Below are 16,359 nucleotides of genomic sequence, written 5' to 3'. Positions count from 1 at the left end.
TTAGGCTGGTCAGTGGCACACTTAGCAGCATGTTACTTTTTATAAAAACAAAGACCGAATACCGCTTTTTTGGGAGGGGGGGGAAAGAAAAAGTATGCACCAGTTCTCCCCATATCGTTTCTTCTCTCTACCTCTGGTGTTTGCAGCTAACATTCCTGGCCAGGTCTGCAGCAACCGAGTTCTCTGGGCTCTCAGCCTCCGCCCTCCTCGCCCTTCTCCGCGCCGGCAGGTGAGGCCGCGCCGAGGGACTACAACTCCCAGCGTGCCCCGGGACGGGAGGGTCACGGGAGGGTCACGTGGGCGTCCGGAAACCCTGGCCGCGGCGCCAGGGGTGAGCTGGCGGCGGGGGCGGCCGGCAGCGGAGCCAAGCCGAATCCGCGAGCGGAGCCGGGGCTGGAGAGCGGCAACCACTGCGGATCTCGGGTGGGCGAGCCGTGATGCGTGGGGCCGAAGACCTGCTAGGGGCGGGGGCTGGGGCGGGTCCAATCCGAGGGGCTTCCCCGGTCGGTAGGGCGGTGGGGAGATGTAGGTGGCGGCCCCCCTTGGGCGGGGCGACTAGGCAGGGTCGGCCGCTCGCCCCCTACATCTCCTCCCTGGGCCCGGGCCTGGCGTCCTGGCGGTCACGGGGAGGCTGTGATGGGGAGGATGGGGAGGAGAAGGACCCCCGGGGGACCCTGCGGCCCGGCCTGGATCCACGCGGCGGCGGCTTTTGTGCTCCTCGCCCGCCTGTCCTCCAGCCGTGGGTTGGGAGATTCTGACTTGATCAGAAAAGAGCTTGTCGTTCGGACCAGGAGAGAGGGGATGCTTTTCAGGTAGGTAGGGAAGGAAGCTCTTTGGGAAGGAGGTATAGAGATCAAAGAAGAAGCGTGGTCTCAGTGGAGTGACTGGTTTTGTTTTCTGGTAGCATGAACTCGATCAAGGAATTTGGTCAAATTATTCGTCATTCCCTCTTTACTCTTCTTCGCAGGATGTGTTCTGTTTATTCTCAGTTTTGACAGGAGATAATGGGAATGTGTCCTCGGAGTTTTTAGTGTTTTCTTGAAATGTAAGATGGTAGGCTATCTCGTGGTAACTGTTACTGAAAAGTTTATAGGGAGGAGTGGTTCCTGGGGTGAGCAAAATCATTCAGTTGTTACCTTTTTGTCCACCGCTTTATTTCTACCTTTACACAAATTTATACATACATACATATATATGTAATAGTTGTTGAAGGGAATGTCTTCAGTGCTTTGGTGCTTGATTTCTTTTCCGTTGGTTTGATGTTTCTTGGATACGAGGCTCTATACTAAAAACTCCATATAAATTATCTCGTTTAATCAATACATGAGGAAATTGAGCTTCAGGTCGGGCGTGGTGTCTCATGCCTGCAATCCCAGCACTTTGGGAGGCCGAGGCCTGTGGATCCTTTGAGGTCAGCAGTTCAAGACCAGCCTGGCCAACATGATGAAACTCCGTCTCTACTAAAACAAAACAAAACAAAAAACAAAAATTAGCCGGTCGTGGTGGCGCTCATCTGTAATCCCAGCTACTCGGGAGGCTGAGGCAGGAGAATCACTTGAACCCGGGAGGCGGAGGTTGCAGTGAACCGAGATCATGCCGCTGCACTCCAGCCTGGGCGACAGAGCCAGACTCTGTCTTTTTATTCTTCTTCTTCTTCTTTTTTTTTTTTTGAGACAGAGTTTTTGCTCTTGTTGCCCAGGCTGGAGTGCAAGGGCACCATCTCGGCTCACTGCAACCTCCGCCTCCCGGGTTCACACCATTCTCCTGCCTCAGCCTCCCGAGTAGCTGGGACTACAGGCGCCCGCCACCACGCCCGGCTGACTTTTCTATTTTTAGTAGAGACGGGGTTTCGCCATGGTGGCCGTGATGGTCTGCCTGTCTCGGCCTCCCAAAACGCTGGAATTATAGGCGTGAGCCACCGCGCCTGGCCTCAGACTCTGTCTTAAAAAAAAAAAAAGGGAAAAGAAAAAAAGAAATTGAGATTCAGAGAAGCTGCTTAAGTGGAAGGTCTTAGATTCCATACCTGGCTTGTCTCTTGAATGACACCATTCTTCTATTAGTCTTTGATTTCCAGTCTCTGCCTAAGAAGGTGACCCGGAAACAATAACTTTATAAAAGTTAAGTCAACAGTGTCTTGCTGCTTTCTGGCTGTCAGGATCAACTGTCTTGTTCATTGTTTAAGGTTCTGATTTGTCTCTGTTCATCAGTGCTAATGTCATGTCACTACAGTGACCATTAACTAGATTATAAATCCTTTGTGTAGAAGAGGAAAAGATTTTTATCTTGAAAACTAGTTGTCTTTGAAACATGTCCAAAAACAGGGAGGAAGAATGTGGTTTTGGAAACCCTGGAATAAGATGAGAGATATTTACAGATAAATGCCAGGTATTTTATGTCTGTGGTAATGAGACAATTTAAGAAGAGAGAAAAATTACAGGAAGACTTGAGTTATGAATAAAAAGGATTATGCGGTACAAGTAAATGGCTTCATATAAGATAATGTGGGATAAAAAAGATACTTGTGGCTTGCTGCAGTGGCTCACGCCCATAATCCTAGGGGTTTGGGAGGCTGAGTCAGGAGGATCTATCTCTTAAGGCCAGGAATTCAAGACCAGACTGGGTAACATAGCAAGACCCTGTCTCTATAAAAACTAAGAAAATTAGCTAGGTGTGATGGTGTCCACCTGTAGTCCCAGCAACTTTTTTGGAGGCTGAGGCAGGAGGATCGCTTAAGCCTAGGTAGGAGATTGAGGCTGCAGTGAACTATGATCACGCCACTGCACTCCAGCCTGGGTAACAGAGTGAGACCCGGTCTTTGGAAAAAAAAAAAAAAGATACTTGTATGAGTGTGAGCATTGAGATGCTGAACTGCAACATATACAATACTGTAAAAAGGGTGAACTCAACTATCCTTTTAATAATTTCCCACATTCTTCTTTACACTTTGAATACACATAATCTTTTTACTCTGCAGACAAAAAAAATGAAGTCTGGGAGGATCTAGAATTAGGTCTGAGTTGGAATGTGCACTCCATCTCTTAAGAGAGATTGCTTTCTGTTTTAAAAAATTTTTTGAGGGCTGGGTGCAGTGGCTTACACCTGTAATCCTAGCACTTTGGGAGGCTGAGGCAGGTGGATCACGAGATCAGGAGTTCGAGACCAGTCTTGCCAATATGGTGAAACCCTGTCTCTACTAAAAATACAAAAATTAGCTGGACGTGGTGGTGCATGCCTGTAGTCCCAGCTACTTGGGAGGCTGAGGCAGAAGAATTGCTTGAACCTGGGAGGTGGAGGTTGCAGTGAGCCAAGATCATGCCACTGTGCTCCAGCCTGGGTGACAGAGCGAGACCCTGTCTCAAAAAAAAATTTTTGTGTGTGATGGAGTCTCGCTCTGTCGCCCCAGGCTGGAGTGCAGTGGTGCAGTCATGGCTCACTGCTGCTTCAGTCTCGCGAGCTCAAGTGATTCTCCCACCTCAGCCTCCCAAATAGATGGGGCCACAGGTGTCCACCACCATGACTGGCTAATTTTTGTATTTGTTGTAGAGATGGGGTCTCCCTATGTTGCCAAGGTTGGTCTTAAACTCCTGAGCTTAAGTGATCCTCCCGCCTTGGCCTCCCAAAGTGCTGGGATTATAGGTATGAGCCACTGGACCAGACCTAGAGATTACTTTCTAATATCTGTTTTCTCATCTGTAAAATACTGAGAGAACTAAATGCAGTAATGCATGGTAGGTACCTAGCATGGTACCTGGTACTTTGTAAGCATTCAGTGTTCTGCCTTCAGCCAGCCAATTCATTGATTAAAAAAAAACTTTTTTTTTTTATATGGGGTCTCACTTTGTTGCCCAGTCTGGAGTGCAATGGTGCAACCCTGGCTCACTTCACTTCAGTCTCCACCTGCCGGATTCAAGCAATCCTCCCGCCTCCACCTCTTGAGTAGCTGGGACTACAGGTGTGCTATTTTTCCCATCCTTTTGAGGATGGGAAATTACCATGCTCTGCTAATTTTTGTGTTTTTTATAGAGACAGGGTTTCACCATATTGCTCAGGCTGGTCCCGAGCTCCTGGGCTCAAGCCATCTGCCTGCCTTGGCCTCCCAAAGTGTTGAGATTACAAGTGTGAGCCATTGCGCCTGGCCCAAAAAATCTTTATTGATCATTCTCAATGCTCTGCTGGGTCCTGTGGATGTAGCTGTGGGACTCAGGACAGAGAGAGCCACTGCTTTTATGGAGCTTACAGATGAACAGTAGACATGGAAACAATTAAACCAGATAACTGGGAGAAATGCTCTGAAGGAAAGAAATGACGAAAGAGATGAGACAGGTAGTAACCAGGGGAGACCATTTTAGATAGGGTGGTCAGGGAGGTCACTCTAGGGGGTGACATTTCATTGACTAGCCAAGAAAAGGAGCAAGCCGTTTGCCAAGAAGCAGGACAGAAGCACTTCTCTTGTAGAACGGCAAACACAAAGCCCGAAGCAAGAGGAGGCTTGATGGGTTCAGGGACAGGAGAGGGATTAGGTGTGGGGAGACAGTGGTGGTGGTGAGGGTGGGAGGTAGGTGGGCCAAGTAGAAAGGAGACAGGCTAGATCCTCACCAGGCGGCCTGGCAAAGGATTGGGAACCACCCAGCTGCCCGGTGGGGGACTGGTTAAATATCTAAAGATTCGTTCATGTCAGGGAGGACGGTACATGTGTTCAGAAAAGTGCAGCAGCTCTGCGGTTGCTTATATGGATGGACCTCCAACCTCTGGGAAGTGAAGAAAATGCACAGCAGATAGTGTGTGCTGTGTGCTTGCATGTGTGATCTTGGGGGCTCTCCCTGGTATGTGTGCAGAGGCACAGATTGTGCCCCTGAAGGAAAGAAAGAAGATATGAAAAAAACTGGTTAGGAGATCAGGGTGGACTGAGAACACAGGAGGGAGTTGTATCCTTTGAGGTTTTTTTTTCTTTTTTTTTTTTTTTATTGGAACAGAGTCTTGCTCTGTCGCCCAGGCTGGAATACTGGAATACAGTGGCGTGATCTCAGCTCACTGCAACCTCCACCTCCTGGGTTCAAATGATTCTCCTGCTTCAGCCTCCTGAATAGCTGGGATTACAGGCACATGCCACTGTGTCCAGATAATTTTTGTATTTTTAGTAGAGACGTGGTTTCCCTGTGTTGGCCAGGCTGGTCTCAAACTCCTGACCTCAGGTGATCTGCCCACCTCAGCCTCCCAAAGTGCTGGGATTACAGGAGTGAGCCACTGTGCCAAGCCATATCCTTTGAATTTTATACCTTAGGTATATAATACCAGTTGAAAAGTAATGAAATAAAACAAAACCCAACCTCTGCAGTTTAGTTATTGGCTCCAGCAGGCTCCTCCTCCATCTGTACCAACCCATCTGTCAGCCCAGTCCCTCCCCAGCCCTAAGCATCCTATTTACCTGCAGAGGTTAGACAGGCTTTGAAGGCTGTGGCAAAGAATCTGTGTTTTTATCTGAGTCTTGGGAAGGCAGTAAAGGGTTTTAAGCAGAACCTGTCGAGGTAGGCAGGTGGGAGATGCTGCTGGTGGTTTATCTTAGGCGATGGCAGTGAGGATGGAGAGGAGAGGGTGGCGGTCAAGAGGACCAGAACCAAGAGGCTGGGGACTGAGCTTATCCATCTGGATGTTGGGGTTTGGGATATATTTTGGAGGTGAAAAGGACTGGATTTAGTAATGGATTGGATGTAGAAGTTAAGGGAAAAGAAGTAAAGGCTACCTCGTAGTTACCTTGGTTGACTGTAACGAATGGCAGTACCTTTGCTGAGATGGGGAATACCAAGGGATGTTGTAGGTCATTAGCGACTATCTGGGCTGGTGGAGGTTACATGGACACCTTTCAGTCCCACTGGAGTGTAGCTCCAGCCAGGACCTTCAGTTATCTTCCTGCTTAGATGCTGGTCCACTGAGGGTTCCAAGTTGGAAAAGAGAAAGGGAGGGGAGAGGGTTCTCCCTAAGGAGAGTTTCCCGTACAGGCCACCAAAATGTTGCAGGTGATCAGCGACTATCTGGGCTGGTGGTGTAGGCGGTGAGAAGAATTTGCCAAGGCAGTTATAGGTATAGAAAGGCAGATTTATTAGAGAAGGTAGGAGAGTATGTTTGCAAGGAAGCAACAGGCAGGTCAGCAAGAGAGGAGCTGACTACAAGGAGATGAAGGCTTGCTGGAGATTTTATAGGATGGTGCTGTGTGCTGAAGAGGGCTTTGTGCAGTACAGATAACGATAAGGTTGCAGTGAGCTAACTTGCATTTTTCTATCAGCTGAGCGTCTGGTGATTACTGGGTGCAGGAAGATTGTAAGTTACTTGCGCAAAAGGGGTGTGTGTCCTGGACCACGAAGAAAGGCAGACTTAGTTTATCTGCTTATCCTTTTTGGTTTCCCCTGATCCCACCAGCCTGACTCCTTTTTCTCTAATTAGAACTCCACATGGGAAGGATAGATTTGGAGGGAGAAGTGAAGAGTTGTGTTTTATTTTATCTTATTTTTTTTGAAACGGAGTCTTACTCTGTTGCCCAGACTGGAGTGTAGTGGCCTGATCTCGGCTCACTGCAACGTCTGCGTCCTGGGTTCAAGCGATTCTCCTGCCTCAGCCTCCCAAGTAGTTGGGATTACAAGACGCATGCCACCATGACCGGCTAATTTTTGTATTTTTAGTAGAGACGGAGTTTCACTATGTCGGCCAGGCTGGCCTCGAGCTCCTAATCTCAAGTGATCTGCCTGCCTTGGCCTCCCAAAGTGCTGGGATTACAGGCGAGAGCCACTGAGCCTGGCCTAAGAGTTCTGTTTTAGATCTATGGAGGGATATGAAGTGGTCATTTGGATCCTGGAGGGTCTAAGTTAGAGCCATGAATCTGAGAATTGTTGACATAAAGGCATGGTGCCCTAGGAAGGAGGAGAGAAAGATGTTGGAAGTTTAAAAAGAGAAGTGTGAAATCGCTGTCTCAGTTTGAGAAAGCAAAATTACTTGGAAGTGTAGTAGGCTTGCTGGGCAGTATTGCATGCCCTTTGAGGTTTGTGGTTTTGAATAAAAAGTGAAATCAGCCTGCTCGAGTGGTTTTTCTGTGGCAAAACTCAGCTGCTTGGGTGCAGGGAAGGAGGAGGACAGAAACAAGGAAGTGCACTGTAGATTCTAAGTTGGTAAGGCGGGAAATGAGGACAGGACGGGGCTGGATAAGGGAAAAACGAGGCTACTGAATTGGGAGCCTTGTTGAGGTCAAATGACTGTTGAGGTGTGGTGTATTCAGGTAAGTGATCTGCAAGGAAAGGAAGCAGAAGGTTTGAAATCCGGTTACCAGCGTTCAGCCTTGCGTGGGTTTTTATTGCGGGATGGAGGAGAAGGGTGGTGGTGAAGAGAACTGGAACTGAGAGACCCAGGAGGAAACTTATCCACCTGGCCGTGGGGATGCAGGTTGGGTGACCGTGGCTCAGGATGCGGGGAGATCAGTCTCTGACATCTATGGGGAACAGCAGGCTATAGAGCCCCAAGGTGTGAGTTTCAAAGAAGGGGGTTCTTGGCAGGAAGACGCTCCAGAAATGGCCTCGGGGAGCAAAGACAACTTGGACCCCTTGTGTCCTTGAGGCATGTAGGTTGCTGGAGGGAAGATTTTCCCTCTTGAGAGGCGTTAGGGGAAGTGAAGGGATCGGAAGTGTCCAGAGTCTTGTAAGGATATGGTGCCTGCTACCCACGTAACTAGGTTTCCAGAGAGCAAGGATACGGGGCTTGCTAACCGTGTATCTCTGTTTCCAGATGGCATGGTCCAAAGGGCTGGGGGTGGGGTGTGTGGGAAGGCTGGGCAGAAGAGATGAATGGGGCAGAGTGGGTGTGTGGTGGCTTCACGTATGTCATCTCTTTTCCTGCTGACCCCTCCCCTGCCCACTCTGCAGTCGACTTTCTTCAGAGAGTTCCTCATACGAGACAGTTGGGTTTTTTGGTTTTGTTTTGTTTTTTTTGAGGCAGGATCTTCCTCTGTCACCTAGGCAGGAGTGCAGTGGCATCGTCATAGCTCACTGCAGCCTTGAAGGCCTGGCCTCAAGTGATCCTCCTGCCTCAGCCTCCCTAGTAGCTAGGACTACGGTACATGCCACCACATCTGGCAAAATTTTAAATTTTTTATAGAGACAAGGTCTGTTGCCCAGGCTGATATTGAACTCCTGGCCTCAAGTTTTCCTCTTGCCTTGGCCTCTGAAGAACAGCTTTATATTTGGGTTGGAAAGGACTCTAAATACCACTGCAGAAAGTGAAATTAGAAATAATGTTTGGGGGAAATTTTATATCCCAAAGCAGTGTTGTAGAAGGCAGCGCATTGCCTTCCATCTGGACGTGTTGCTGCAGCGCGAAGTCATCTTTTACTAAGCAGTGATTGCACACTATTGTAACCGCCCAATGGGTTCGCCTTGCCTGCTGCCTAGACAGAGCCAATTTATCAAGACTGGGGAATTGCAATGGCAAAACAGTAGTTCACACAGAGCCGGCTGTGTGGGAGATGGGAGTTTTATTATTACTCAAGTCAGTCTCCCTGAGCATTCGGGCATCAGAGTTTTTAAAGATAATTTGGCGGGTAGGGGCTTGGGAAGTGGGGGAGTGCTGATTGGTCAGGTTGGAGATGGAGTCATCGCGGGCTGAAAGGAGTTTTTCTTGCTGCCTTCTGTTCCTGGGTGGGATGGCAGAGCTGGTTGAGCCACATTACCGGTCTGGGTGGTGTCAGCTGATCCATTGAGTGCAGGGGCTGCAAAATATCTCAGGCACTGATCTTAAGTTTTACAATAGTGATGTTTTCCCCAGGAGCAATTTGGGGAGGTTCAGACCCTTGGAGCCAGAGGCTGCATGACCCCTAAATTGTAATTTCTAATCTTATAGCTAATTGGTTAGTCCTGCAAAGGCAGACTGGACCCCAGGCAAGAAGGGGGTCTGTTACCAATTTTGTTTCAGAGTCAAACCATGAACTGAATTCCTTCCTAAAGTTAGTTCAGCCTATGCCCAGGAATGAACAAGGACAGCTTACGGGTTAGAAGCAAGTAGGGCCGGTTAGCTCTGATTGCTTTCACTGTCATAATTTCCTCAGTGATAGTTTTGCAAAGGCAGTTTCACTATTGTGTTCCATTCTGGAAATTACCATTTTTGATGGGTAGTCCTCTAGGACTAAGAAAAACTGGAAAAACTTCACTACGAAAATCACATGAGTTAGTGATTGTGAACTTGCTTTGGAAAGTAGAAGGTTATGGTTCTGGATTTTTTTTTTTTTTTTTAAGACGGAGTTTTGCTCTTATTGCCTATGCTGGAGTGCAGTGGTGTGATCTTGGCTCGCTGCAACCTCTGCCTCCCAGGTTCAAGCGATTCTCCTGCCTCAGCCTCCTGAGTAGCTGGGACTACAGGCACCTGCCACCACGCCCGACTAATTTTTTTATTTTTAGTAGAGATGGGGTTTCACCATGTTGGCCAGGCTGGTCTCGAACCCCAGACTTCATGATCTGCCTGCCTCGGCCTCCCAAAGTGCTGGGATTCCAGGTGTGAACCACCATGCCCGGCCAATGGTTTTCTGGATTTTATTTGATGGCAAGAATCTTATATATATATATATTTTTCTATATAAAAATATATATAAATATATATATATATTTTTCTTTTCTGCAGAGAATGGAAGGAAAGGAATCCTTTTTTTTTGGTTGGGGGGGGAGGGGGACAGGGTCTCACTCTGCCGTGCAGGCTGGAATGCGGTGGCACAATCTTGGCTCACTGCAACCTCTGCCTCCCAGGCTCAAGTGATTCTCCTATCTCAGCCTCCTGAGTAGCTGTGACCACAGGCACGCACCACCACCCCTGGCTACTTTTTGTATTTTTTGTGAAGACGGGGTTTTGCCATGTTTCCCAGGCTGGTCTCAAACTCCTGGGCTCAAGCAGTCCTCCTACCTCAACCTCCCAAATTTCAGGCATGAGCCACCATGCCTGTCCAGAATCTTATTTTTAACAAGGATTTTTTTTTTTTTGGTCTTTTAAAATAATTCTAATGGGGGTTTGGGGAGATGTTGGCCAAAGGATAAAAAATTTCAGTTAGGAGGAATAAGTTTAAGAGAACTATTGTACAATATGGTGACTATAGGCTTTGTTTTTTTGAGACAGGCCCTCACTCTGTCACCCAGCCTGGAGTGCAGTGGCAAAATCGCAGCTCACTGAGCCTCTAACTCTCAGGTGATCCTCCCATCTCAGCCTCTGGAGTGACTGGGACTATAGGCTTGCGCCATCACACCGGACTAATATATGTATATATATTTAGATGGAGTCTCGGTCTGTTGCCCAGGCTGGAGTGCAGTGGCGTGATTTTGGCTCACTGCAGCCTCCACCTTCTAGGTTCAAGTGATTCTCGTGCCTCAACCTCCTGAGTAGCTGGGATTACAGGTGTGCATCACCATGCCCAGCTAATTTTGTATTTTTAGTAGAGACAGGGGTTTCGCCATGTTGGCCAGGCTGGTCTCGAACTCCTGACCTCAAGTGATCCACTCGCCTCGGCCTCCCAAGGTGCTGGGATTACAGATGTGAGTCACTGCACCCGACCTAGCTAATATTTTTGTATTTTTTGTAGAAATAGGGTGTTGCTGTGTTGCCAAGGCTGGTCTCAGACCCCTGAACTCCAGCAATCCACCCGCCTTGACCTCCCAAAGTGCTGATGTACAGGCCTGTGAGCCACTGTGAGCCACTGTGCCGGACCGGTGACTATAGTTAATAACAATGTACTCTATTTTGAAAATTGCTAAAAGAGTAGATTTTAAATTTTCTCACCACAAAAAATAAGTAGGTGAGGTAATGGATATATTAACTAGCTTGACTGAGACATTCCACAGTGAGCACATACTTTAAAAACATGTTGGCCGGGCGCGGTGGCTCAAGCCTGTAATCCCAGCACTTTGGGAGGCCGAGACGGGCGGATCACGAGGTCAGGAGATCGAGACCATCCTGGCTAACACGGTGAAACCCCGTCTCTACTAAAAAAAAATACAAAAAACTAGCCGGGCGAGGTGGCGGGCGCCTGTAGTCCCAGCTACACAGGAGGCTGAGGCAGGAGAATGGCGTAAACCCGGGAGGCGGAGCTTGCAGTGAGCTGAGATCCGGCCACTGCGCTCCAGCCCCGGCGACAGAGCGAGACTCCGTCTCAAAACAAAAAAAAAAAAACAAAAAAAACCCATGTTGTACATGGTAAATATATACAATTTTATTTGTCAATTAAAAATACTGTAATGTTAAAAATCTTGTTGCTGTCAACCATCAGTTGATAATTGTGTATTCAGTATTCATTAATAGAGTCTGCAACCATCCCTGCACACCATCCTGAACATGGCCTGCCTTGTTGGACTTTGGAAGCTAAGTATGGTGGGGCCTGGTTAGTGCTTGGCTGGGAAACTGCCTGTGAATACCGGTGCTATAGGCTTTAAGAAATAAAAATTCGGCCGGGCGCGGTGGCTCAAGCCTGTAATCCCAGCACTTTGGGAGGCTGAGACGGGCGGATCACGAGGTCAGGAAATCGAGACCATCCTGGCTGACACGGTGAAACCCTGTCTCTACTAAAAAATACAAAAAACTAGCCGGGCGAGGTGGGGGGCGCCTGTAGTCCCAGCTACTTGGGAGGCTGAGGCAGGAGAAAGGCGTGAACGCGGGAGGCGGGGCTTGCAGTGAGCTGAGATCCGGCCACTGCACTCCAGCCTGGGCGGCAGAGCGAGACTCTGTCTCAAAAAAAAAAAAAAAAAAAAAAAAAGAAATAAAAATTCACCGATTGAGAAAATACTGAATGACAAGCTACAATGAATTCAGAAATGCTGAAATGAAATTCCGTTTTGAAATTTGGTTTTATTAATTTTTTTTCTTTTTCTTTTTTTTTTTTTTTTGAGACGGAGTCTTGCTCTGTCGCCCAGGCTGGAGTGCAGTGGCGCAATCTCGGCTCACTGCAAGCTCCGCCTCCCGGGTTCACGCCATTCTCTTGCCTCAGCCTCCCGAGTAGCTGGGACTACAGGCGCCCACCGCTGCGCCCGGCTAATTTTTTCTATTTTTAGTAGAGACGGGGTTTCACCATGGTCTCGATCTCCTGACCTTGTAATCCGCCCGCCTCGGCCTCCCAAAGTGCTGGGATTACAGGCGTGAGCCACCGCGCCCGGCGGGTTTTATTAATTTTAACAGCATTTACACATACTTGAAAAATTTTGGAACACTCTTGTTCAGTGTGTATTTAGAGTGGTAAAGAGAGTATTCTTCAAAAAGTAGGACGTGTTCGATGGACTCCGGCTTAACACAAACTCCTGTACACCCCAGGGTCCCTGAGCTCATGAATGATTAGAAATCGCTTCTGTGATAGATAGGATACATGTGCAAAGGTATTATTATTGCATAGGACCAAATGTTACAGTATTTATCTTAAATGCCATTATGCACACAGCAGGTGAATGTTTAAAACTGTTTTCCTGGGCAAGGTGGCTCACGCCTGTAGTCTTAGCACTTTGGAAGGCTGAGGTGGAAGGATTGCTTGAGGCCAGGAATTCAAGACCAGCCTGGACAACATGGCAAAACTCTGACTTAACATAAATGCAAAAAATAAGCTGGATGTGGTGGCGTGTGCGCCTGTATTCCCAAAGGATTGCTTGAGCCTGAGAGGTCAAGGCTGCAGTGAGCTGAGGTTGTGCCACTGCACTCGGGTCTGGGTGACAAAATGAAACCTTGTCTCAGTCAATCAATCAATCAATCAATCAGGCCGGGCATGGAGGCTCACGCCTGTGATCCCAACAATTTGGGAGGCCAAGGATGGTGGATCATCTGAGGTTAGGAGTTTGAGACCAACCTGGCAAACATGATGAAACCCCGTCTCTATTAAAAACACAAAAATTAGCTAGGCATGATGGCGGGCACCTATAATTCCAGCTACTTGGGAGGCTAAGGCAGGAGAATCTCTTGAACCTGAGAGACAGAGGTTGCAGTGAGCTGAGATCATGCCACTGCATTCCAGCCTGGGCAACAGAGCCAGACTCTGTCTCAGAAAAAAATAGATAAATAAAAGAATAAAATAAAGCCTGTTTGCCCAATGTGCATATTAAGCCTTTTCTCCCCAATCATTGTAACTTAGGAAAAGATCGTCTATTTAGAAACTAAATCCAAATGGCCTCAAATATCTTGGTAGTTATTTAAAGCTATTAATATAAGTGTACAGCCCTAGATTATGCAGCTCTATTGCCAATGTGCTGTAATTTCAATCTGTTGGAGCATTTATTTTTGGAATTATGATTTTACACGATACATTATTGAATTTCATATCCCATGCCCTTTCCTGGAGTACATACTACAGTGTTTTGAGGTGGGAAGGTGTCCAGTTCAAAGAGCTATGATTTGTAGAGAATGATTAAAGTTTTGAGTTTTTCCACTTGGGTTTCATGTTTAATTTTCAGGATGGAAGTAAATTTAGTCATAACACTAATAGCTCTTGTTTTTGTAACTTCCTGGAATTATAGACAAGAAGTTTATTTACATTTTGTGAGTGGAATTTTATTGTCCTACTCTGCACGTAATTTTATTAACATTTTCCAAGAAGAATGACTTTAAAATGAAATTAGCTAAATTCTACTGATTTGGAATTAATCCTTGGCAGATCAGTGGCTAATATAATTTATCTGAATATGTCACATACATTGTTACTTTTAGCCTTACAGCTCTCAAATGAGATAAGCCATTTTATGGATGACCACTTGTGATTTATAGAGCATGACCTGTCCCAGGGCTCACAGCCAGCAAGGAAAACAACTGTTATGTGTACATAATTGTAACCATCTCAACTTTGTTTCTTTTATCTGCAAGTTGCAAGAATGGCCTTTCTGCTGGGTCTCTTAGCCTTTAAGGTTTGGGTGCATCTATTGAGCTGTGGCTAGTGAAAATAAGTAGTGTAACAGTTCCAGTGAACATAGATCTGAGAGCCAAGCCCTGTGATTCTCTCTTGAGTATTGGGAGCTCTTGCATGTGTTCCCTACCTTGACTACTGTTGTATATTTATCATACAAGCCATTTTATGTATTTTTTTCCCCTGAATATGAGAATAAATTACATTACTTTTTCTGTTGTGGCGGGGGGCAGGCAAGGTCTTACTCTGTGGTACAGGCTGGAGTGCAATGGTGTGATCATAGCTCCCGGCCTCCTTGAACCCCTGGGCTCAAGCGATCCTCCTGCCTTAGCCTGCTGAGTAGCAGGGACCACAGACACGAGCCACCATGCTTGGCTATTGGTTTTTTTTTTTAGTTTTTGTAGAGATGGGGTCTCACTATGTTGCCCAGGCTGTTCTCAAACTCTTGGGCTTAAGTGTTCCTCCCGCTTTGGCCTACTAAAGTGTGGGGATTACAGGCATGAGCCAACATGTCTAGCCTAAATTACAGTACTTTTCTAATGCTGTGGGTGTTTCCATTATAAAAATTATATTGATGTTTATTGTAGGCTTTTTAAGAAAAAAGTATATAGAAGAAAATTAAAATTATCCATTATTTCACTCCCCAGAGAGAACTGGTATATTCCCTATTTATTTGTATTATGTAAATACAGTTGGGTTGATTAGATTTATAACCATAACCAGCTCCCACTTTTTTTCACTTGACATTTTCTCATGTCATTAAAAAGTCTTCATGGCAAATGATTATAAATGATTCAGCCATTCAGACATACCATAATTTATTTAATTATTCCCCTATTGTTGTATCTTTAAATCGATTCTGCAGACTCATAACTGGAGACATTAAGTTTAGCTGCTTACTTTATGCTTAATTGTTCTTGGATATCAGAGAATGGGTGCAGCTTTTAGAGAATACAGTCAAATGAAAAGGCACTGGGGCTGGGCACAGTGGCTTACTTTTGGAGGCCAAGGTGGGCAGATTGCTTTGAGCTCAGGAGTTTGAGACCAGCCTGGGCAACGTGATGAAACCATGTTTCTACAAAAAATACAAACATTAACCAGGCATGGTGGCTCATGCTTCTAGTCCCAGCTACTTGGGAGGCTGAGGCTGGAGAATGGCTTGAGCCTGGGAAGCGGAGGTTGCAGTGAGTCGAGATCGTGCTACTGTACTCCAGCCTGGGTGACGGAGTGAGACCCTGTCTCAAAAAGAAAAAAAAAAAAAAGAAGCTGCTGGAGGTAGTGGAAGGAGATGGCAAGGAGTGGCCCGACCTCTTTCTCTGTTTCGTTGACTGACACAGTTTTTTTCATTTTGAGGGGATACTGGGGGGCAGACAGGGGTTAGGCAGCTTGCCCAGAGTCTTGCACTGGGACCTCACCTCAAGGCAATAGAAGATCGTGTAGAACATTGTCTTGAATCATTTTGTTTTGTTTTGCTTAGAGTCAGGGGTCTCACTTTGTTGCCCAGGGTCGACTGCAGTGGCGTGATCATAGCTCACTGTAACCTCGAACTCCTGGACTCAAGGGATCCTCTTGTCTCAGCCTGTCCAATAGCTGGGGGACTACAGGTGTGAGCCATTGTGCCCAGCTCCTCCTTTCTTTTGATATTAAAAATCTCCTCCAACACTTTGTGAAAAATACTTTTTATAGGCCTAAACACATCTTGTATTTTTTAAGGAATAGATCCCTGGAAATACATTTTTTTTAAGTGAAAGCAAGTTTATTCAAAAGTAAAGGAAGAAAAGGGCAGCACTCCATCGAGAGAGCAGCCCAGAAATTGAATTTTTTTTTTTTTTTTTCTTTTTTTGAGACGGAGTCTTGCTCTGTCGCCCAGGCTGGAGCGCAGTGACCAGATCTCGGCTCACTGCAAGCTCCGCCTCCCGGGTTCACGCCATTCTCCTGCCTCAGCCTCCCGAGTAGCTGGAACTATAGGCGCCCGCCACCTTGCCCGGCTAGTTTTTTGTATTTTTTAGTGGAGACGGGGTTTCACCGTGTTAGCCAGGATGGTCTCGATCTCCTGACCTCATGATCCACCCGTCTCGGCCTCCCAAAGTGCTGGGATTACAGGCTTGAGCCACCGCGCCCGGCTTAGAAATTGAATTTTTGTGTCAAACACTCTTGATGAACACGGCTAGATTGTCCTCCCATAATATTATACTAATTTTTACTTCTGTCAGTAGCGTGTGCGAGTTCAGGAACCGTTATACCCTGAGCTGCATTGAGCACAATCTTTTTTAACTATCCAAATGTTTTCTTGCCTTAATTATATTTCTAATATTACCAGTGGGATTGAACTTTTATTTCTTAAGTTCAATAGCCATTTCATTTCTTCTGAGTTGTCTGTCTATTTCCTTTGCTCATTTTTTCTGTAAGAATGAGTGATTTTCTTATCAGTTTGTATGAGCTCTTTCTATTAAGATATAATCTCTTGTCCAGGA

The 16,359-nt window shown here is 46.6% G+C and overlaps 1 protein-coding gene across 15 annotated transcripts in view; it reads left to right on the top strand.

The window, feature by feature from the left end:
* The first annotated feature begins 327 nt into the window (after positions 1-327).
* SLC37A3 (solute carrier family 37 member 3) overlaps positions 328-16,359 on the top strand; it is a 65,081-nt gene continuing 49,049 nt past the window's right edge. For 13 of the 15 annotated variants that reach the window (XR_012432932.1, XR_012432931.1, XR_012432930.1 and 10 more), the window contains exon 1: positions 328-423. The gene's annotated coding sequence lies outside the window, so the exon portion shown is untranslated. Of the gene's footprint in view, positions 424-478; positions 813-16,359 lie in introns of those variants that run through there. The other 2 variants (XM_074036139.1, XM_045388244.3) reach the window with 1 other exon arrangement.

Source organism: Macaca fascicularis, chromosome 3 (assembly GCF_037993035.2).
Source record: "Macaca fascicularis isolate 582-1 chromosome 3, T2T-MFA8v1.1".
Lineage (NCBI taxonomy): Eukaryota > Metazoa > Chordata > Mammalia > Primates > Cercopithecidae > Macaca > Macaca fascicularis.
Note: the sequence above shows the minus strand (reverse complement) of the source record. Positions and strands in the feature narration are given on the sequence as shown.